At 45.2% G+C, this 24,713-nt stretch overlaps 1 long non-coding RNA gene across 1 annotated transcript; it reads left to right on the forward strand.

Moving 5' to 3' along the window:
- The first annotated feature begins 20,546 nt into the window (after positions 1-20,546).
- Positions 20,547-22,911, forward strand: LOC115289414. Its single transcript, XR_003907617.1, has 3 exons — positions 20,547-20,677; positions 22,384-22,452; positions 22,705-22,911. It is a non-coding gene; the product is annotated as an uncharacterized LOC115289414 (long non-coding RNA).
- Positions 22,912-24,713: the final 1,802 nt, after the last annotated feature.

Genomic DNA, 24,713 nt, shown 5'->3' on the forward strand with positions numbered 1-24,713 from the left:
GAGCCCGCACTGCATCGAGCTCCACACTGACAGTACAGAGCCTGGTTTGGAGTCTCTCTCTCCATCTCTCTGCGTCTCTCCCACTTGTGCGCGCACTCACTCTCTCTCTCTCTCTCTCTCTCTCTTTCTCTCTCTCTCTCTCGCAAATAAATAAACTTTAAAAAGTTGGGTGGTCTTTATAAAATACATATTTTACTGAATGTCGGGCATGTTAAAATATCTAGAGGAATTACTTGTTTAATTTAAACTTGTGTAACTTCTTTAGTATTTGTCCAAACGGTCATTATTAATCAATTCTTTTTGCATGTGAAAGGGGGTTCAGCACTGTGCTTTTGTTGGGTTAGGTCATAACCGTGGCTCACCTTTGAACTACTTGCAGAGCTTAAAAAAATACTGATTTGCCCCAGAGCAATGGAATCAAAATCTCTGGGGCTGTGTTAGTAATTTTTAAGGTTTTCGGGGGATTCAGCGGAGCTTCAGGATTGAGATCTGTCGGGGTAACTGATCAGATTGTCTAGCACTGAATTAACATGCTGGAACTGGAGGCTTTGACTAACGTAATGTGGGCTTGGCAGGATTAAAACCAGAGCTGGTGCTGCAAGCCAGTCTGGGCTGCAGGCGGCAGAATCCCTGGGGTCCCCCTCCAGGGGAGTTCTGGTTCACCCGGGAAGCTGCAGATGGAGGGGGGGTGGTGTCAGAGGTGTGCGGGAGATTGAGATAGGGAGCACTGGTAACTAGGGAAGCAGGCAAGGTAACAGAGACATGGAGGTGGGAGGGGGCGCGGTTGCTAGGGAGAGGCATCCTGCCAGATGGTGCCTGACATCTCCATGAAGCTGTTTTTTTAACAGGCCAGACCTGCTCTTGCAACAGAGTCTCAGAGCTGCACACCCCCCCCCCCCGCTCCCCCAAGGTACTTTAGAGCAGAGAGCCCTTTGACTAGCACCAGCAGCATGAAGGTGGGGCCAGAGGACAGAGACCCAAGGGACGCTTCCAAGGGATTCTAGGAAGTGTAAAAGGGCGCTGAGACACAAAGGAGGAGAACCCAATACAAACTTCTTGTTCTTCTTGTTCTTTCTGATTATCCTTAGTGGCTCTGAGGTGAAGTCCATCCGCAAGGCCCAAGGCCATGCTAGTATGTGGTTATTCATAAAACACAGATCCTAGTGTCCAGATTCTTGCCATGTGTTCATATCCAATAGAGGCTGATGGTGTAAGGCCTTAGCCCATGGTATTTCTCACGTTTAAATGAGCTTCTTCTTGGGAGGTATCAAGCTGAGTGATGTGAGTACGGAAATAAGTCTTTCAAAGTAAAGTGAAGTTAGATGCTTTAGCTAAAGGTTTCCCTTAAAAATTTTTTTCAGTTTATTTATTTTGAGAGAGCATGCACAAGCACATGTTGGGGAGGGGCAGAGAGAGAGAGAGGGAGAGAGAGAATCTGAGAGAATCCCAAGCAGGTTCTGCACAGTCAGCTCGGAGCCTGATTCAGGGCTTGATCCTACAAACCGTGAGATCATGACCTGAGCCGAAATCAAGAGTCGGATGCTTAACTGACTGAGCCACCGGAGGCTCCAAATTCTTTGCTTTTTAGATGTAAATGTCTTATTTCATATAAGAATCAGTTGTTCTTAGTTTTCAAGGATCTATGGTGCCAAACAGTGAGAACAGTTCATGTTTACCAGCACCAATAACCTTGAGGCGAGGTTGAGGACCCAGCCCGTCTCAGACTGCATCTGCGTGCGCAGTGAAATAAGAGTTACCAAGGGGGCAGATATGACTGTTGGTTCCCCTCTGGGGCCTCAAGTATCACAGGCAGAAAGATAAAGAAAAGCACCTCCTAGGCTGAGGACCAGTCCGGCGAACATAAATTATTATCTGAAATAAGCACAGGGGAGACCATTCTTATTCTTGGCAAAAGACTCTGACTCATAAAATGTGTTTTTCACAGAGAGACTTCTGAGCCCTGCTGACACGGGGCCTTAGATCTGACATCTTTTAGGGCAGGAGAAAAAGATTCGAGACCTTGGCAGGGTGGGATGGTCGTGGCCAGGTGCTGAGCTGCAGCCGTGAACCCGCCTTCCCTGTCTTCTGGATGCTGGGCGGGCTCACAAGGACAGGCTGGCTGTGTGTCGGGTGGGAGGGTGGGAAGGGAACCCCTGAGCTTCACTTAGGGGTGCAGATGGTGCAGAGCCTGCTTGGGCTTCAGTGGGGGAGGCCACTTTTGATAAAAAAAATTTAAGGATGTGAAGAAAAATGGATGAGGATTTGTCAAACCATCAGCTTCTAACTTTATTCCTAAATATTAGGCCAACTATAAACTCAGGATTTCCTGGGTTATGAGGACTTGCCTTTTTTTTTTTTCCTAAAGAAAAACTCCCACATTTGAGAAGAGTATAGCCATTTAGAACAGCTATTTAGCAAAGTGTTCCGAAGGTAGGGATCAGTTGCTGTTTTTATCAACCAGTGCTTCTGCCATGCAGACCAGGCAAAGGCCGAAGGCCAAGTTCAAGTGTTGTCAGAACTCTCCCCTCCATGTGCACTGCAGCACCTCGTCTCCTTATTCAAATATGTTGCTGGGAGGCACCTGAGTGGCTCAGTCGGTTGAGCATATGACTTTGGCTCAGGTCGTGGTCTCAAGGTTCGTAAGTTCGAGCCCTGCATGGAACCCCACCTCAGGCTTCACACTGAGAGTGCAGAGCCTGTTTGGGATCCTCTGTCCCCACCTCTCTCTGTCCCTTTCCCACTGGCACTCCCTCTCTCAAAAATAAATAAACATTAAAAAAAATGTTACTAGGATATGGTATGAATGACTGATAGGAGCTTAAAGTGCCCCCTCTTTGGGGGTCTCTTTTCACAGGAATCTAAGCTTAGGCCACAGGTTGGTTCCATTATCTGACAATGGGGGCTCTGGCCCTGTGGGCTCCCCTTTGCGATGAGGAGGAAATTCCTCAAAGGGTGGATGGGAGGTGGTGAGACCATGTCATGCTGTTTGCTTAAATGCCAGAGGATTATTGGATTATTGGATTACCCAGGCACTCTCCTTTCCTTTCCTGTGTCTCCTGGAGAGCTCCCTGTTTCCGTTTTTCCCACCCCCAGCCATTTGAGAGGTTGGCATCTTTCACTTAACAAGTCCAGCAATTCCCTGATACCTACAGTGAGGCCCTTGAGGAAGGAGACTATTTGGAGTTTCAGGGAGTGTATAAACCCCTGAAGTTGTAGGCAAATATTTTTACATATTTTGTATTTTTATTTTTTTTAATTTTTAAATTTTTAAATTTTCTTTTTTACATTTATTTATTTTTTGAGAGATAGGGTGAGACACAGGATGAGCAGGGAAGGTCAGAGAGAGAAGGAGACACAGAATCTGAAACAGGCTCCAGGCTCTGAGCAAGCATTCAGCAAGGAGCGTGACGCAGGGCTTGAACCCACCAACTGTGAGATCATGACCTGAGCTGAAGCTGGCTGCTTAACCGACTGAGGCATTCAGACACCCCTTACATATTTTTTTAAAGAAGAAGATTGATTAAATTCATTTGCTTCTCAAACGTCTCTGCGACTCCTCCATACCGCTCCCTACCCACCCCCCACCCAACATCACCGATGCTCGCTCTGTGATGGCGTTGCAGGAAGCAGGTAGAAGGTGGAAGAAATTATTTGATGTCTCTGAGGTCTTCCCAGTGCAAAGCTCACATGGGGTAGTGGACAGGTCCTGCCAGTACCTACCAATGCACGGTCATCCATTACTCTCTTTCCATGGTTGTTCTCCACTGAGTGTAGACTCAGCAGTAACGCCGTGAGCCTCTTAATTGAGCCGCACAGCAGCCCTCGGAATCCCAGGATTGATGTTTGAATTATTCAGCACTCTTTCAGTTTCAACTTAGTTTAAACAGAAGAAATATCTATTGACTCACATAAATGGGATATTTTGGGGGACGAGGTGGATTTCAGAGATGATTCAGCTAACATAATCCGGAATGGCTTTCCCTGTCAAAGATCAAGAAGGTTACCAAGACTGCAGGCTTTTATTCTGCTAGTTTAGTAGCCACATGTGGAGTCTTTTCTCCCTCTCTTTTTTGTCTGAAAGCTCTTCAGCTTGTGTCCTAGAGAATTCTTACACCATTGCGCCCTCCATGATCCCTTCGTTGTGGCCGTGGCAGTGAGGTATTCTGACTGGTCGGTGGGCTTGGGTGACGTGCCAGCTTCTGGAGTTGGGAGGGGGAGTTGGTCCACTCTTCTCAAAACATATGGACGGAGAATGGGAAAGAAGTGGTTTCACAAAGGGAAGCTCGTGCTATTCCCAGGAATATGGAAGAAAGTCTGGCATGTGTGTAATATGCGCGCCCAGTTACAGGGAGGAAAGCCACAGCTTTTACGAGCTTTGCAGCCAAGAACTGCTGCTTGAAGCCCTTTGTCTGTCAGATGAGAAAACGGGGCTCAGGAACCCTGGGTGACTTGCCCTGGGAGACTTATCAGTAACCTCAGGGTTTTCTAGCAGGACACTGGTCTCTGGGTGCTCCATTAAAGACAGGCTTTCCGGAGCCGGTTAATGTGGGAGACACTGAGTGCTATCTACCTCTGGAGGTTCACCATGCTTGTAGGCAGATTAGAAGCCTTGAAAATCTAAAGAAAGATGTTCAACTCTGCTTAACCCAGAAACCTACTTGAATACTTCCCTTTTCCTGAGCCACCTGGAACACACGTCGGGAAAGTGCTGTGGCCCTTTGCCTTTTCTCCAGGCTCTATGGTATCCCGTGGGTCCTTGCTGGGACACCTGATTTCCAGTGCCCCTGATCCTTATTTATTTGGTTCAGTTTCAGAGGTTCTGGGACATGGAGGCTTCTCCTCGCTGCCCTCGCCTGAGCTTTATCACCCCTCCTTGATGACAGCAAAGCAGTTAGGGTGAATGCTTCTGGCTCAGTCCAGAAGGGAAGAGATGGTCGCGATTCAATGCCAGGTTCTCAGTGGGACTGGGTGGGTGCCGTGTGCCTGGGACATGGGCAATGTGCACCAGGTGGTTCTGTGCACACTCGTGTGGTGGGCGCAGCTGGTCCTGCTCTCCTTCCCTTTCAGCCTACCACCTGCTTCCTCCCAGACCCTCTCCTCCGGCATCACCCCATGGGGGCTTCTGGTGTCATTTTTCTAGATCTTTCTGCTCTCCCTGGACTTGTGTGTTTTCTCAGTCATTAATAATAATGACGATGATAAGAGTCAATATTTACTAGGATCTTACTCTATGCCAGGAATTGTTCTAAGCATTTTAGGTGGATTAATCATTAACTTTTTGCAACAACATGATATGCTAGGTAGGATTTGGTCCCACTTTATAGAGGTAGATTCATGTTACATTTTACGTCCAGGGATTTGCACAGCTCTGAGGACATGTGCACATGTCCGTGCTTGGATTTATTCCTGTGGGGCAGCTGCCCAAGGGGACCACCAGGGAACATAATATCCGGGTGCTTGTGAAATAGTAGTGGGCAGTAAGGGCTGAACGTGTTCTTCCCCAGAAGTGTTCTGCTTTTGCCAAATGTTGTGGGAGGATAGGAGGTCTTCTACTTAAGAATGATCCTAATGATGGGAGTTTTAGATCCTGGTGGGGGCACGTGGGGAGATGCGGAGGTGACCTTACGTGGGGGCGTTTTTCTCTCCCCTTAAAACAGACCATGCATGGGACTGCCCAAGGCAGGCAGCCTCTTACAAGCCACCCATCTCTTTTCTATTTGGGATTTCTGAAGTGGGAGATACAAACATGCTTACCGTGGGGACATAGAGTCAGCACTTATGAATCCATTGTTGCGGAGACTTGGGGCCTGTGACAAAACTTAGGAACAGCTCTCAGTTCCTTGGTTTTTCGTAGCTTGGGCCACTTCAAGGGTACCTTGATGTATTTCTGCTCACACACGTGCCCACTGAGTGTGCTCCTTCCATTATGGTCTTCTTATTCCACTGAGGAGCCCAGAGCTTTAGTAAGACCTTTACCCCTGCAATTCATATGGAGGAGTTATTACCCTCCCCAAGGGTTCTTACATTTCAAATAAGGACTTGGGCTTCAACCTAAGACTATGAAGAGTTTTCCTTCAGATCAACTGAAATGTCCTTCTTACCATCTCTGCTCTTTCTTATAGATTACGTCTGTTTGGCGGAGTATAGAAATTTGTATATGCCTGATATATGGTTATAGGTTTTGGAGGTATGGAGTCTGATTAAGAGGGAGGGTTAAAGGACAGTATCTGGTGAGTGCAGGGCTGGCTAAGTGAGGCAGGGACTGGAGGATAGAGAGGGTAGAGCCCAGGGGAGGCTGGAGCGAGCCATCATGGTCAATGCCCTGGCCAGGGCCAGGGGGTGGTGGAGAAGAGTAGGAGGTTTCTAAGTTATGAACTTACCCATGATTTACCTCCATGGGTGTATTATAGATGACCCGTGTTCAAAAAACTGATAACATAGAATTTGCACTCTAAATAGCTAATTAGTTTATATATAGTTTATAATAGTTTATATGTAGTTTATAATAGTTTATATGTAGTTTATTATAGAGGAAGGATACTAGGCTGTTACCTACTGCTAGAAGACCAAGGAGGGGTGAGTTGTGCCCCCGACAACAATGTGTCAAAGTCCTAATCTCCAAATGTGACCTTGTTCAGAAATAGAGTCTTCAGAGAGTTTATTGGGTTAAAATGAGGTTCTAGTGACCCTTTTAAGGATGGGCTCTAATCTAATATGATTGGGGAAATTTGGACACAGAGAAAGACATGCACAGGGAAGACGAGGTGGAGAGACACAGGGAGAAGGCCCAGTGAGGATGGAGACAGAGATTGGAATTGTGCAGTCACAATGCAAGGAGTGTTTGGGGTTACCAGAGGCTGGAAGAGGCAAGGAAGGATCCTTCCCCTGCAGATTTCAGAGGCCTCAGGTCAAGCTGCCATCTTGATTTTGAGCATCTTGCCTGCAGAACTGTGGGATAATCCATTTCTGTTGCACCGAGTCACCCAGTTGTGGTACTTGGCTACAGTGGTGTTATGAACCTAATAGAAAGGAAGCAGTTAATCACATTTGCTGAGACTTCGAATGTGCTGGGCACTGTGATGAGGTTGTTTGTAATTAGTGATTCTTTCTATCTTCCTGGCAGCCCTGGGAGGTAGGCGCTGCTACTCTGGGAGGTGAAGGAGTTGCTCCAGGGCTTATAATTAGTGCTCAGTGGAGCCAGGTCCTCTGCCCCAGCTCTCAGTCCAGCGGTGATGGAATTGATGGTTAACCCGGGAGGTTCACAGTTTGGAGCCTCCTGGGGATTTGCTCTGAGACGCTACTGCTTAACTGTCACAGCCCTCACTGGCCTTTCCTCTGTTTGTCTGAAATTGCCATCCTCTGTTGTGTCACATGAGTTTGAAAATCTCTGTTGTAGCTCACACAGTTTTCCACATTCCTCTCTATCCATCTCTTTGTGTTCAGTGTCTCCTGAATCAGCTCCTAGCCTGGGGCAGGTCACTTGAACTTCCGGAAAGATGTAGGAAAAGAAACTTTTGATTTGAGAAGGACAATGATGAACTATTATTATCATGGGCCTACTGGTTGTTATTTCTGGCACTAACATCTAAACTTTGGGGATCCTGTTTTAGCTGGAGAAAAGTCTAATTTGGGATGGAAGTACCTAGGATCATTGGTCTCATTAACTTCATCAGAAAGACTTGGTTTATGCATCGAGACTGATTGTTTTCTGAAAGGTGCGCAACAAGTAAAATAAGGATGACCCTCATTTGCACGTACATTTCAATTAATTATTGGTCTTTACATTCCACAAATTGTTTTAGAGTAGACTAATGAAAGTATGTACCCAATAAAGTAGTGAAATATGAATTTTAAAAGTAATAGAACCAAGGGGTAAGACTTGTCTGCATAGATGTCAGGATAGGAAATGCATGTAAAATGCACATATGCTAAGCCTATTAGTCTGGGTCTGATCAGAAGAGAAAACCACACAGCCATTTGAACATGGAAACTTCAGTGTAAAGAATTATTGACTGTAATGGGGAATTGAAGCAGCAAGGGGCTGCCTGGCAAGAAGTAAAGAGAACTCTGTAGAACACAGAATGCAGAGATGGAACAGCCACCACCCGGGGCTGAGACCCAGACATCGTCGAAGAGGGTACGGCTGAGGCCGACTGGATAGCAGAGACGCCAGTGGGATGCTGTGTTGTTGGAATTGTCTAGAAATTCGCCCTTAGCAACTTGCTGGAGACCTGCCTTCTCGGGGGTTGGAGAAGGCTGCCCACAGGGAGGTGTCTCACCAGAGAAACTCTGCTGCAAATCTGCCCAAAGGGCTGCTGGGAGAGCTTCTGGCTCTGTGATGCTGACCGCTGTGCCCCTGCAGGAGTCTGGCGACCGAGAAGCTGTTTCTGCTGCAAGTGCTGGGCCGTGGGGAAGCCACATGTGCTGGGAGAGGACCCTCAAGAAGTTATGAGCCCTGCGGGAGCCTGGAGATTAAGCACCAGAACCAGGAAACAAAATCTTTTCCTCCCGAAATGTCTCTTCAGAGCACTCTACTGCCAAAGGTTAACACAGTGCCAGCTGGCAAAGGGAAAACACTTAAAGGGACCCTATGCATTTCTACAGAGCAGACAAAAAGAAGAACTGGGAGCGGAGAGGCATAAGTTGGTAACTGTCATGCTGAGCCATAGAATTCTGAATAGCTTCGACTAGAATGCAAGTTTGTGGATCCAAGTGTAACTGGCCTGTGAATCGGCACTGAGTTTCCTGGTGGCCAAAGTAAAATGAAAAACATCACTAGGTTTCAGTTTTTAAAAGATAAATAATTTCAGCTCTTCAGGTGAGGCAAGATAGTTTCTACAACAATAATTTAGAAGAAATTTCTCACATGATACCTGCTTCTGGAAAAGTACTGGAAATGGAGGGCACAGAATTCTCAAAGTGACATGCACCCAAAATGAATTTTCTATAATTTAATAGTTTTCCTCAGTGAAAGCTGAAAACTTCACGTGTTTACTGAAATCTTACTATTTATCAGGCACTGGTATTTAGAAGCTTATCATACTAAGGAAGCATTGAGGTAGATGAAAATAAATTATAAATTTATATAATATAGAAAATAAATTTTATATTTCTGATAAGAGAAGAAAGTCGAGAAACTAGTGCTAGATTACCAAAAATACCTCTCCTTGGTTGAACACAGCAGAATAAAATGAAAGCAATGAAAGTGACTTTCAAGGGACTTGGGCCACTAGAAAATCTTAACCTTGCCATTTAACTTCCTGCTACAAATATTCAAATGAGACAATTTGATTGTTAGGATGTAGATACTCATCCCATATTGGACTCTTGGTATTTTCTTGAAAATGCAGCTTTTGGAGTTTATTCTGAGACATGCTTCAGAAAGTATGATTAGCATACCATTAAAAGAAGAGGCAACGGAAAGTTTGGTTTCTTCACAGAAGCTTTTGCATTTATGAACTGTTTCTGTGTGAATTTCTGTGCCACGAAAAGAGGCAGATGTGTCTCCAACCTGTCTTATCTGACTTCACTCTTTCAGGAGGGTGAGAATCTGAAACCCCTCAAATAAAGTGAGAGACAGAGAAATACTGGTAAGCTTTCTTCTGTTAAACCATTCACCATGTTAAAATTAACATGGCTTGTGAAAATTTACTTTAAAATTCTTAGAATGTACTCTTTCTGTAGAGACCATGATGAAGTTTGCCGTATAAATAGTGTCTAAATAACTGGTGGTTAGGAGCCCCGCCTCTGGAGCCAGCAGGCCTGCATTCCGTTCTGAGTCTGTCGCTTAGGCGTTGCATGACCCTGGTTGAATTACATGAGCTTCCTAGCTGTAAAATGGGAATAATGGCATTTATTTATTGGAGTTGCCATAAGGATCTGTAAACTCTCAGGAAGTACCAAACACCTGATCAGCCTAATTCAGAAGTGTATTCTCCCAGTGTTCCCAGATTAGTGAGAGCTGCTGAAAGGTTATCTCTTTCTGCCCAGCACGCTTGCTGGAGAAGGAGCAACTGCTGACTTCTTCCCTGGCTCCCCAAGAAACACGTCCTACTTAAGAAAATTAGTAAGTGTCAGCCTGTGGGGCAGTGCCATGCTAATGTGCCAAGGCATCCAAGTCAGTCAGGAGGGTAGGCAAAAGTTCTGTGGCGTAAAGAACACTTCAAGTCTCAGATGATGACTAATTACCTATAATGTGTAGGTTCTTATGTGAGACGCTATGTGTTTTCCTAGAAGTCCAACAAACAGCCCGGGCCATCAAGAACTATAGAGGCAGGCACCTGGGTGGCTTGGTCGGTTAAGCATCCGACCCTTGATTTTGCCTCAGGCCATGATCTCATGGTTCATGAGATTGAGAGATTGAGCCCCAAGTTGGGCTCTGTGCTGAAAGTGGAGCCTTCTTGGAATTTTCTTTCCCTCTCTCTCTGCTCCTGCCTGTGTGATCTCTCTCTCTCTCTCAAAAATAAATTAACTTAAAAAAAGGAAAAAAGAGAACTATAGTGGCTAACTGGGGAGGTAAGACATATTTATTAAAAAATAAATACATAAATAACAAAAGACACAGATCAGAGCTTGAGAAAATGCTAGAAGTGACGTCTCATGGTGCACGATCTGCTGACAAAGGCATTGGGAAGAAACTAGCTACCATAGAGGTTTGGAGAAACGTCCTTCCCATTTAGGAGCTATGGAAGGTGGTGGATGAGGGCTCAGAGCTGTGTGTTTCAGGAGGTGGGGTTGGGGGGGACAAGTGGATGGCAGATGGCCCTGCAGAGATGCGACAGGAACAGCGTTGCCCAAGGTGCTGGGACTGGATGGGGAGCACGAACCAGTGTGTCCGTGGCAGGGCAGAGCACTGGGCAAGGTCAGCAGAGGAACGTTACAAAGGCAGAGTGTTGTGGGAAGCTTTGAATGGTGCTCTGTGGAGTTCATTCTTTTTTCTGAAAGCAGTGGGATACTTTTGGCACTATTATGGATTTTTGAGTCTCCATAATTGGCCTTCCTTATTCTCTCCGGAAAGGCAGAATCTGATTTTCCAGGCAGCAAAGCTTTATTTGGGTGCGGCCTCAGAGCAGCAGCAACAGCAGAGCCCCCAAGGGGTGTGTTCCATTCTTTTTGGTTTCCTAATATTTATAAGGAGAACCGATGAATATTGTGCCTGTGATTGGAGACTTTCCCAACTAAGAGACCCATGAGTTCCCCACATTCTTGCCCAGCATCCCTCCAGCGGGGTGCAGGCATGTCACCTGGGTCCTACCAGACAGACTTTGAACTGGAGGCCAGTGAGGCTGGGGATGGTGTGAGATTGTTCTAGTTGGTGCAGCGGTAAGAGCATCCAGCTCCTGAAGACCCTGTGCCGGAGGGTCCAGAGTAGCCTCGTGTGCCCCCGTTGGCAATGCCGGCTGTGCGGGCCCAGCCCTGTGGAGCCACAGGGCTGGACGAATGTGATTTGGGCATTTTATTGGCTGCTTAGCTTCCAAGCCTACTGATGGGCTCTTCTAAAGGTCCTGTGAGCTAATCTCCTTTAATAATATATATAATTATATATATTTAATAATATGCATATATTATTGTTATATATTTAATTATATATATTTTTATATTCTTCAACTATTTAGAATTGCTTTTGCATTCCCTAAAAGCAGAATGACACAGCAAACTGCTCAGGAAGAGGGGGGGCCAGGCACTCTGAGTGTTTTGCCATCACTGTAGGAAACAGCTACACTTTTTGCATCCTTTATTTAAACATCCCATGCCCTCTCAGTCCCCCTGCACCTGACCTTCTGAACAATCAATGGCTCTAGGCCCTTTGGTGGCTTGGGTCAGCTGTCTCAGCCTCCTTTATAGGCATGGGTGATCAGTGCCCCCCGCAGCATCTACTGAGCACGTGCTTTCTTGTTTGACACACTTGATGTGCTGACTTGAACACAAAGTATGTGGAGCTCAAACTTTGAACTCAGGGTTTCTTTATTATTATTATTATTATTATTATTAGCAATTTATTTATTTATTTTGAGACAGAAAGAGAGAAAGCAGGGGAGGGGCAGAGAGAGAGGGAGAGAATCCCAAGCAGGCTCCATGCTGTCTGTTCAGAGCCCAGTGCAGGGCTCAAACCCACGAACCATATGACCTGAGCCAAAATCGAGAGTCATACACTTAACCGATGGAGCCACCCAGGCGCCCCGAACTCAGGGTTCCTGCTAATTGGAACTACTTGTATGATGAAAGTAATAGAATGAGTACACAGGTAGACAAGGAGGAAGGTGGAGAGAAAGACAGGGTCTCTGTAATCATTTAGTGCCTGAAGCAGAATGGAAAGCCGGAAGAATCAGGAAAGCCAGAAGGAGGAAAGAAGAAGGGTGCGAAGCAGGCACAAAGGGTAGGTCTGCCCCTCCTTTGATCCTCTTTGCTGTTAACCCGGTGAGGGGGCCAGCCCACCACCACACTCTTGCCTGAGGTTCACTAGGCTTTTCTTTCTCATGCCGTCTTCCTGACAGAAGTCTTTCAGAGAAAGAAAGGCCATCTGACTACTTTGACCAAAATGAGTCTACTTTTATTTTTAAACAGAGAGATCTCAAGTAAGGGGGCTGGGGGCAGCAATGGACAGTGCCAGCGTCTGGGGTTTAACAAGCTCCCAAGACCTGGGCACTGTGCCCCTTTGTGGGAATGGCTGGCTGGAATGGCTGCTCTAAGAGACAGCTCCTGCCTGGAGACCGAGAAGTGAGTGGCCTAAGCAGACTGTGGGGGGAAGACAATTAGAGAAAGCCCCGGAACCAGCCTGCCAGCCAAATGGCTGGGCGGGCTGACCTCACTGGGGATCTGGAGGCCGAGGATCAGAGCATGAAGTGTAAGAACACATGGTTGCACAAAGTTTCCCAACGGTGGTTTTCTTCCTTATCAGATAGAATCTCTAAATAATATCTATTTTTATTGAAGCAAAACGTGCATTTTACCATTTTAACCATTTTTCGTTGTGCACTTTAGCGGTGGTAAGCTGTGTAACCGTCACCACCACCCATCGCCCGTTTGGGAAACTGCGCATTACACTCTGTCTCCCTATTCTCCCCTCCCCGTCGGCCTTGGTAGCCGCCATTCTTTTGGGGTCAATGACCTTGAAACCACTCTAGTTACCTCATATAAATGGAGTCATACAGTACTTGTCGTTTTGTACTTGGCTTATTGTACTTAACATAATGACCCTCAAGGCTCATCTGTGCTGTAGCATGTCAGAATTCCCTGCTCTTGTAAAGCTGAATAATAATATATTGTATGCACATACTATGTTTTGTTTATCCATTCTTTGGTCAGTGGGCATTTTAATTGTTTCCACTATCACCAATAGTGCTGCTGTGAACATGGGAATATAGATATCCGTTTGGGTCCCTGCTCTCAATTCTTTGGGGTATATACTTAGAAGTAGAATTGCTGGATCACATGGGAATTTTGTATTTAACATTTTGAGGAACCACCACAAGATTAATGAATAGATAAAGAAGATGTGGCATATGTATATGATGGTATATTACTCAGCAATCAAAAAGAATGAAATCTTGCCATTTGCAGCATGGTGGATTGAACTACAGTGTATTAAGCTAAGTGAAATAAGGCAGTCAGAGAAAGACAAATATGTGATTTCAGTCATATGTGGAATTTAAGAAACAAAACAGATGACCATAGGGAGAGGGAAGCAAATAAGATAAAAACAGAGAGGGAGACAAACCATAAGAGACTCTTCAATACAGAGAACTGACTGAGGGTTGCTGGAAAGGTGTTGGGTGGGGGGATGGGCTAAATGGGGGATGGGCATTAAGGAAGGCAGTCGTTGGGATGAGCACTAGGTGTTGTATGTACGGGATGATTCACTAAATTCTGTTCTTGAAATCATTATTACACTATATGTTAACTAGCTTGGATTTACATTAAAAATAAATTATAAAAAACATTTTAAAGAAACTTTCTTATTAAGGGAGATTTAAACACAATACAATAGAAAGACTAGGACGATGAATTCTCGTGTGTACCACACTTGGTTTCAGTAGTTGTTTAGGATGATCATGTGGTGTATAACATGGATTAACTTATTAGCTCAAAAAACACTCATTGACGGGTTGAGCATCAAGTCATGAGCAAAACGTGACTCCTGTCAGCTGAGGTAACCCTGAGTGGTGGTGATGGAAGGTGTGCCGCTCTGATCGCCTCCTCTGGGAGCACAACTGACTGACAGCGCCAGAGACTGTCCCCTGAATCGGCCATCACGTTTGCCCTGGGCACACGCTGGGAGTGGGCTGTTGTTTAGCGCGGTAGGGGGACTATCACTGACTGTGAGGTGCGGGATCCCTCCCACAGTGACTTTGACTCAAAGGCTTTCTTTCCATCAGCCTGGATCTTTCTTAGAACTCTGTATGATCCGAGGCTCTCTCTATCCAATTTTCCTCCCTTCTGCCCTCCCCTTCTGCACTGGTCAGATCAGTATCGCTCTGAATTTTCTTCCCTTACTTCTTCACAGGTGTTTTCTTGGTAATTAATTGTTTCATACATCTAATCCTTCTGGAGAATTTCTTGGAAGACCTGAGCCAATGTACCTGGGTTTTGGGATTTAAATGATACAACCTTGAGGCTTTTAATGCACGTATTTCCAGATGCCCAAATTCATCACCAAGATTTCTGCACATTCTCAAAGGTTTATATTTTCATCCTTGCTCTGAGTTGTAAGCCCCTGAACGCCAACATTCAGTTCTGTTTCCTTTCCAGGCTCCTCTCTTTCCTCAACTTCATCTCGGCTTCTGCATGGATCTCAGCTTTTTCCCCTTGATTTGGTTCCATATTACTTACCACAAGCCCTGTGTGTATGTATCAGGATTTACTTAAGTTTTTTTTTTTTTCACATTTCAGATATGCAAACAATTTGAACTTAAAGAAGACTAGTTCTTGTCCGTCAGGCCCTGCCACCAGGAGTCTCTCATTGGCTATCTTTTTCTGCAAGTTGAAGTCATTTTGACCTTTCTCCATTTATCGAACTTACTTTGCACCATTCTCCTTAGTCCCTAACTGTGTGTGCACCTCTCATGTGGAGGAGTTAGTCTCTCCTTAGAGTCAGAGTTTTTGGGGCTTCTCTTTCTTGCCAAAGTTTGTTTATTAAGCATGAATGAAAATAATTTCCTATCTGAGTGGGCTTCTGATATCAGCTTTCAAAATATGTGTCTTTGGGTTCCCCGGGTGGCTCATTTGGTTAAGCGTCTGACTTCAGCTCAGATCACAATCTCATGGTTCGTGAGTTCGAACCCCACATTGGGCTCTCTGCTGTCAGCACAGAGCCTGCTTCAGATCCTTTGTCCCCCTCTTTCTTTGCCCCTCACCTGCTCTCTCTCTTTCTTTCTCAAGAACAAATAAACATTTATATATATGTATATACACATATATAACCATTTTGTATTATTTTATTATATATTTATTATATATTGTTATATAAACATATATAAACATTTTATATTATTTTATTATATATTATATATTTCTATATTATATAAAAATATATGTGTTTTATTATCTATATAAATGTATACACACACACATATATAATAAAATATTTTCAGCCTCATTATACACAAATATAGATGAAGTGTAGTGGGTGCTGTGATGGCTATATGTACCAGTGAACCATGAAGGAGGGGATATTAGACCTGCACTGGGGGTGTGCAAGCTGGGTGTGCAGGGAAGCAGGCAGCCCAGCCGGGACCCTACTTGTTGCAGTTGACTGAAGGGGTGAGGTGGGATGGGGGTGGGAAGTAGGTGTGGAGAAGAGCAGAAATAGCAGTGCTCAAGAAGGCACTAATATCAAAAAACAATCATTGTGGTTACAAGAGCTGATGCTTATTTAGCATTTATTATGTGCCAGCACTGCGCTAAGTGCTTTCTGTATAACTCAGTGAATCTGCACAACAGGTCGTGTTTCTAGCCCCACTTTCCAGAGGAGGAGAACGAGGCAGAGAGTGAGTGACTGAGCGGCATGTCAAGATCTTAGTGCCAGTAGTGGGACGGTCGGGATTTGGGCTCAGGCTGGCTCCTGACTGTGTACTCCCCCGTCCCCTCACTCCTGACGTCATGTGGTGGGCTTGGGACCTGGGTGTGGGTGATGGAAAGAAGGAATGATCAGAGTTCATCATCTTAGGACCTGGCACGCTAATCTTTTCATTTGACATCAGATGTAGAAATAGGAGTATCAATACTAATGCTTCCTCTAATATAAAGGACAACATTCAATATTTATAGCAAGCCAATGCCATTTATTTAAGCAGATGCAATCACTGATATGAGGGTTATCTATCTGCTGCAACACCACATACAGAGAAATGATGGGTGCTCCTCAAGTGAACCATCATGAATCTCTCTGTGCCCCCATCCCACACAGCTCATAACTCACTCAACCTTTTTCTTTCTGAATTGTAATAAAATTCTTCACTATAACATGTCATCTTTACCTGCAATTAAAGCAGAATAAGGATATATGAGTCAAACGGTGCATTTTTATTCTTTTCCAGTCCTCATCTCCATGAGCTGTGGAATAGAATAACAAAAATGACAAGCAATAGTTGAAATATGTCTGTGGATTGATTTCTGTGTCCTGTTTCTAAAGCAAACAAGAAAGTACTCCTAATAAAGTAGATTTCCTTTCTAAAAATGTACAGCTTCTTAAAAAGACTACAAGCCATTGGCATACAATTGCTTCTAAGTGTAAAATTATTTTAAAAATAAAAAAGGCTTCCAATTTATAAATTTCCTGTGCTATTCCTTCAAAGTCTTATTTGATCTCCCTGAAAGCACTCAGCAAACCACGGATGCAATAAGGAACAAATGTCGTAAATGCAAGACGCAATTAGCGCAACGCTGGGATAGGCGATGATACATTGACTGGGTGTTTAAGCTATTTGTATTCTTTATTTACAATCACTTAAGTCTAATTGCCGTAGAAGATCAAGATGATTTTTGACTTACTCAGAGAACCTGGGGGGAAAGTTTCTGAACATTTAAAAAAATATTCCCAGCTAGGCTCTGAGTGCTTTCTGGAAGAAGTCCGATCCCCTGTGAACAGCTCTAGCTGTTGCTATGCAGTGGGCGAGACTCTGGACGATGGCCGTGACCCTAGCCAGGGGGCCAGGCACCAGGGATGCAGAACCTCCTCTGGGAAGGTGGGACAAGCAGCTGGCTCACCAGGGGGAGTGGGCTCTCTGCCCCAGCTTCTCCCCCATAGAGCCATCCCCAGCATGTTAGGAGGGAGCCCAGCAGTCCTTGCACCGATGTGAAGGTTTGTTGGTTTCTTCCTCCAGCCTGTCAGCTTGGCTCGGAGCTGGGTGAATTATGACTCAGAGATGTTTGGTTCCCTGTTGTGGAGAGCAGGTGATGCTTCTGTTTGCCGACAGGCGCTCTTCCTGAGGCAGTTGCCTCCTGCAGCCTCTGAGTCTCTCAGCCGCCTCGTTCTGTGCCCTAAGGGACAGGGAGATGCCAAGCCCTTATCTGATACTAGCAGGGAAAGCCCGTTCACAGACTGATGCCCGTGTCTACTGAGTCCTCTGCCTCAGCCTGTTAGGAAATATTTACGGATAATTTGGTGATGCGTTACCAGGACAGAGTGTCCCAGGGCTTTATCTCATCACCATCATCATCATCACCACCACCATCATCACCATCATCATCATCATCATCATCATCGTATCTCTTCATCACCATCATTATCATTATCATCATCTTTATGAAGTGCCTAATTCTGGCTGATTTTCTGCTCGATACTGAATCAAAAATTCAGCAGTCTGAATTTCCTCTGTCTAGGATTATAACTTAGGGTAAACATAATAGCCTAAGGTGTGGGCACAGATTTATAAATATTACAGAAAGATGAAACCAACTTGATAGCAGCTAGCATGGGGAGCTCATTCTGATTAGCATATCGGAAGGAGATATGTAGGTAATAGGAGTATCTCAAAGAAAATGAAGCAGTCTCTTGGTTCGTATTGGGGGGGAGGATAATGCCAGCAGAGTTCCCCTTTGCTGAGTCTCAGCGGTCAGGGAGAGTGTGGGGGCTGCTCTCGGAGTTCTTCGTGCTTGGCTTTATGGAGAGGAATCATGAGTTGAGTGAGTTCTGAACAGTGGTACGGGGGGTGTGTAGACAGAGCATCACCTCGGAAAGAAACAGGTTCCATGGGGCACCCGGTGGCTCAGTCAGTTAAGCATCCGACTCTATCTCAGGTCATGATCTCGCAGGTTGTGAGTTCGAGCCCCATGTTGGGCTCTGTGCTGACAGATTCAGATTCTATGTCTCCCCTTCTTTCTGCCCCTCCCCTGCTCATGCTCTGTCTCTCTCTGTTTCTCAATAATAAATAAATGTTAAAAGAAAAAAAAGAAAGAAAGAAAGAAACCAGGTCCCAGACTCAGACCTGGGTTTGAATCACAGCCCTGTTACCAGCTGTAGGATCTGGGGCAGATCATGCAACTGGTCATTTTTATCCTCTTTTCATGTGACTATAAAATGGGAATAATAACGTCACTTTGCCATATGTATTTGAGATCCCTGGCAGGGATCACAGAGGAATGACTGCTATCTTGGTACACCAGAGGGTCAAATAAGTAACAACACCTGGAGGACCCACAAGAAAAATGCTGGAAGGTTGGATTTCACCATGACTACGCATTTCCTAAGGGTGGCATGGCCCTGGTTAAAATCTAGGTTTTGTGCTATAAGTAGATCCACAATCTAAAGAAGATGAAATTGCTTTTTTTTTTTTTTAAAGCTCTCAAAACCCTGTCGGGAGAGGCAGAGAAACCCACCTTATGTCGCCCTAGCCTTTCTGAGCCGTGCCTTTGGAGGTGGTAGGCAGGGATCTATGCTTCGGGCAAGCTTTAAGCCCTCCACTCTGCGTCTTTGTAGGCTGCCTGCTAATGCTGGACCACAGCTTCCTTTTTATAAGTTTCCACATGTTTCCTCTGTAGCTGCAGCCACCCAGGCTGCAGGAGAGAGGCCCCAGGGTCCAGAGGTAAGCTGAGTTCTGTTCCTGCCCCACTGCATTCCGAGTTGGTTCAGCAAGATGAAGACATGTCTTTGGAGCGGCCCAGCAGATGCCTCATTTGGGGCGTGGGCAGAGCAGATCAGAAGTGCACACTTTCTGATTCAGAAAACTCTGCGGCTGGAGGTTCTCAAACTTTCCTGCTCCAAGATCTTCCTTCTCTTCTTACCTCATGCACAAGGAGTCAGTGAGGAGTAGTCGGCAGAGGGTCACATGAGACCCGAATTCTAGTTCTGTGTCATCCTGGGTTCCCATTACCTGCTCCAGGCTAGGGTTTCTGTCAGTAAATGACCAAGGTGGACAGAGGTCCCTCTTACATTGCAGTGCCTGGGCCTTAAGCTCCAAGGGTACATAGAACCTCCCCTTTATTCTCCCCATGGTGGCCCACATGCCCAGGGCTCTGTTTTTTGTGTCTCTGCTTCCCTGACGGGCCCAGAGCCTGGCTGTTTGCCACCTATCTTGTGTGTGGAACAGAGGGTGCTGAGGGCTTCAGCTCAGAAAGGAAGTGAGAGAAATCAGAGCCTGGGTCACTTGGGGAGGCTCGGGAGGGTAGGGCAGCGGAAAGTTGTATTCATTTCTGTGTGCCTGATGGAAATTGAGACCGGACTGCCAGAAACCACAGACCATCCAATAAACACTAGTCCAGGACAGAGTCGAGGGGCTCTAGTCCCTGAAAAGTTCTATTCTCTGCTCCAGAGATTTTTGCATGAAACCTTTCAACACTGAGCCCTTAGCTAAAGCTTGGCACTGTTCCTCAGCTGCTGGTCTTCCTGTCCAACCAGCCAGGCTGCCAAAAGTGGCTCATTGTGTTTTGGGGCGGTGGGGTTTAGTGAAACTCATGATCTCATTCTCACAGTTTCCTCCTCCCAATCCACACTTGAACAAATCTCATGCCCAAAATGGAGCCGAAGAAGCTGAAATGAAAGGTGGGTCAATACATGGGCATTGAAGTAAACAGCTTATGAGAGATGTTATAAGAAACATCTCATCAGTGCAGTACCTTCTTTGTCTGGATATTCCAGATGGAACCTCCAGAATGGCTTGCCTCCTGAATAGATCTAAAGACCATGAGATTTTGTGACTGTAGTATTCTCTGCCTGGTGCCCCGTGATATGCTCAATGGAGGTAAAAATGCCAAGCATGGCCCGTAAAAAGAATTTTTTTTTTATGATTTCTTAGAAATGACTGCCATGCATAGCACTTGGCGTGTGAAGCAGCAGATGGAGTTGCATATTCCCCCTGGGAGTGAGGACACGTGCAGAGATTTCTTTCTTACTCCAGTGCATTTCTTACTGAGACACAGTGAAGCCTCATGGAATTTGATGCCTCTGCTCATCACTGCCCAAGACTAAATTCAGCCCAAATTGCTCCTGTTGGAGCAGTGTACTTGGATGGCTCCTTTAACGAGGCAGGAAGGGGAAATTCCATTTTCTGCCAGAGCTCCATGCAGCCTGCCTGAAGGCCGAGGGGTCCGGATGCTGAGCCGGTGACCGACTTGGATTCAGGAGCAGTAGTGTCAGCAGATCTGAGGCTCAGACTAGCTTGGAAACAGATGCCATTAAAGCGGAACAGAATCTACAGTGAACAAGCCGCCACCACAGCTCACATGGCCGCCATCTGCTCTAGTAATGTCCCCACCACGATGAGCTCCCTGCTTCTTCTGGTCGCCTTCCCATGTTAGTAGTGCCGCCTGATTTGAGAGGCTGCAAGCTATAAATAATGGCTTTAGCACCCCACCTCAAGCCAGGAGCAGAATTCTCTACTGTGGGATTGGTGTCAGCACAGGAAGTCGGAGGTGGCCTTCATCTGCTCCCTTCCCTCTCTCAGTACCTCCCCCAAAGCCCCCTCCCCAGGCCTCTGGGGCTCTCTCACCTTAGCAGTTGAATCTGACCCACCAGCTTGGACCAATGAGCTTCTGTCTCCCAACGCAGTGGAATCTGCAGTTTGAGAGAGCCTCAGGAGGAGAGCAGGCTCATTCCAGAAGAGTGAACTTGCTCATGACGGCCCAGTAGGACCAGGGAGATAGCTCTTGCACAAGGTGCCCTTTGGGGTCCCCATCCTTTGCATCAGACCATCTAGGTAATTGTTACATTTTTCAGGAGGAGGTCTGGTGCTGACACAAATTAGTTTTTAATTCTGCCCTCAGAGTAGCAGCGCCCCAGATCTGGGACTGATGGCATTTAGTGGGCTGCCCCAGGGGCAATTTTTTCAGATGGCTTTGTAACTTCATTTGGCATCTATTTTTAGCACAGGGTTCGAATCTGGTAGTAACTCTAGGGCTTTGGTTATCTCAGAGTGCTCAAAGATTCGATCGTAGACTATGTGGCTTAAACAACAAATGCTTCTCTCTCATAGCTCAGGAGGCTGGGAATCCAAGATCATGATGCTGGCTGATTTGGTTCCTGGTGGGGGCTTGATGTCTGGCTTGTGGGTGCCAGCTGCCTTCTGGCTGTCCTCCCCTGGGCAGAGAGGGTGCAGGAGGGAGAGGGAGAGCCAGAGCTCTTGAGGCTGAATAGGGTTGAGAACCCAGGCTTCAAAGTCTAGTCTATTGTTATTTCAACAACCTTCTTGTGCCTCATGTACCAGATGTTCTTTGAGTTATAAAATCTCCAGACTTCCTTTACAAGAAATTTGTGCTAATGAAGTCAATTTAATAGTAAGAATATTTGTCCCTCAGATGGAAGTTGAAAGCTAAGGATTTGGAGATGATACCATGGAAAAGCAGGCCAAATATATTCTTCCCTGGGGAAAAGTAACACTACTTCTTGTTAGCAGAGTTGAAAACTTAAATAAAAGCATAAGTTGCCAATATTTGATATCAAGTGGTCCTTGAGATCAAATTTGGCAAGATTCACCTTAGAAGTAAAGCATTTCATATGCAATCAACAGGAGGTTCAAGAGCCTTGTTTGACCAGATCAGTATGATGAAGGATGAGAAAGAATGTGCCATCCACGTAGAGAAGGGGTGGGGGGATGACAAGTGCGTATGGGAGGCAGGAAGACATGGACAGAGAGGTCAAGGGTGGCACACCAGGAAGGCAGAAGGACCCCCATTATCCTTCATTTAGTGCATTGAGTCCTAAAGGCAGATGTGTGCTGTTGTGGAGATGAAAGGACTGGAAGTCATGTGGTCGGAATCCTGCCACAGCTCTGAGGCCAGGCTCACAAAATGAACGGCTTCAGGCTCTATTCCGGGGCTGGCCAGAGGACGCGCCTGTGAGTCCTGAAAACTGCATGGCTCAGTGTAAATGGGTTTGTTGGCTTTCTTGTTCGTCCCTCAATCTCCCATGAGCTTAAACCCTTAAGAGCCGAATTCTTTGTGTGTGCTTAGGACAACAGCGTGAAATATCAAAGCCTACAAAGGGATGGACTGGCCTTGCCTAAGGGAGAAAGCCCCAAGGTAAGTGCCACTTTGAGAATCATTTGACCGTAAGCCTGGCAGTACCTTCTGGTGACACTGACCTGTCACCTTCTTTTAAAGTGACCTGAGTCTTCTTTTAAATTTCTTTACGTATGTAACCAGGGCAATTATTTATACACAGTGTAATTGAACTACATTTCCTGCAGCTACGTCAAAGTTTAATTTCAACCTATTTTTCTCATTTAAGCTCTTGCCATGACTTCTCCTCCCAGTTCCTGTTTTTCATTGCAGAGGCAGTTTGTGAGTCTCCTCATTGCTGAAACAATCTTGAGAAAGTGAAATGTGACTTATTACCTGCTGGCCTTACTCGTGTGTGATACAGTCTCGTCTTGGACAAAGTGGAATGCTTTCTTAGCTTAGTTTCTAAGAAATGAGTCATTTCTGAGTGTAGTTCCAACAAACACCCAGACAATGTGATAATAAAAATATTTGTCTTTATGTAAGGTATTTGTCTTTATGGAATATAAAGGAGTGTTTGAATAATAATGTTTTGAAGTAAAACGTGGCCGCGCCTCACACGGGGAAAGAACGTGACACAAGATCTCCCACCAGATGAGGGAAAAGGATAAAAACACACAAGAGCGCTGACAACCAAGAAGACTGGAGGTGACTTCTGTGATGACAGTAACAGTAACGACATCCCTCCACCTGTGTACCTCATGTCACAGAAACTGTTCTTAGCGCTGTTTTTACACTTTAGCAAAAATTAAAGAGAATTAAATAGTGCAATATTCTTTAATTAGAATTTCAAAAATACAGGCACGATTTCTATTTACGATTCTGGAAATTAGGGGGAAAAGAACTATTTGTCAATTGTTATGTAAGGTACATTGGTGACATGGCAATACGACTCCTTTCCCAGAAAAACTTGAATTCTGTAAGTTGTTTTTGCACTGGATGAATTTCATGACAGGTTTTTGAGGTGGGCTGAGGTAATGAGACAGTGGGAACTGGAGAATGCAGCACTTTCTTTCTCTTTTTTTTAACACCTTCATTTATTTTTGAGAGACAGGGAGAGACAGAGCGTGAGTTGGGAAGGGGCAGAGAGAGGGAGACACAGAATCTGAAGTAGGCTCCAGGCTCTGAGCTGTCAGCACAGAGCCCAGTGTAGGACTCAAACCCACAGACTACAAGATCGTGACCTGAGCTGAAGTCAGATGCTCAACCGACTGAGCCACCCAGGTGCCCCAAGAATGCCCCACTTTGAAGGAATGTTCTGGTGGGTTCGGGGAGCAATGCCACATGTATAGTATAGGGGGCTTGGGAACTCCAGGCTGCTAATGATTTGGAATCCAGATTCCCTCACAGACCCTCCTGCTCTGTAGAGACCACTGCCTCCCTCTGATCCATGGGACCAGAATTACATTAACTACCTACCAGAGAGAAATGAGTCTATTTATTTATTTAATTTATTTTTATTTTTTTGAGAAATTAGTTTACTAATTACTATTGCTGAGGGCCTATCATGTGCAGGTCACCTATGTAGATTCCAGAGAAAGATTTATAGATGTAATTCTTGCTTTGGAGATGACAGTGCTTAATAATGTTACTACTAAGGAGAGCTTGCCTTCAGCTAGAACATTACCTGTTCTGGCTGTAGGGATACAAAGATAAATTAGACATAACCTATGTCTACCAGGAACTCATACTTATGCTGAAGTTAAAAGGATGAATCAGATACTGTTCCTGTATCTAAAGGGAACCATTGAGTCAATATTAATAAGTATAGGTAATAATAATAAGAATAAGTTGTATTTGAGTATCTACTGTGTACCAGGCACAGTATTAAGTGCCTTGATTCTACTCCTTAAACTTTGTTCTTTGCAACTCTGTCCTAATAATTCATTGGGATGATTAGATGTCCAAATTACAGAAAAGGGTTTAGGATCAGAAAGATAAAGTGAATTGACAATAAATCACCTGGGTAGAATATCGTGGAAAAGAGATCAAACTCAGTCTGACTCTACAGCTTGCCCTGTTTGCCCCACACAATAATGTAAAGGTCTCTTGTTCAACAAAGTTTTATCATCAATATCAACAGATTTTCTTACACCATCTGCAGTGTTTTCAGAAACACAATTGCCCAATGAAATGCTTTAGTGAAAAACAGTGTCAGAAAGCACACAGCCTCAGAAAGAAGGTACATGTTAGTGAAGGTAGATTCATTGCAATAACAAACAAATTGGGGTAAAGAATGTATAGTGGCTTAAATATAATAGTTTATTTCTTGCTTGCATAGT

Source organism: Suricata suricatta, chromosome 4 (genome assembly GCF_006229205.1).
Source record: "Suricata suricatta isolate VVHF042 chromosome 4, meerkat_22Aug2017_6uvM2_HiC, whole genome shotgun sequence".
In the NCBI taxonomy this organism is placed as follows: Eukaryota; Metazoa; Chordata; class Mammalia; order Carnivora; family Herpestidae; genus Suricata; species Suricata suricatta.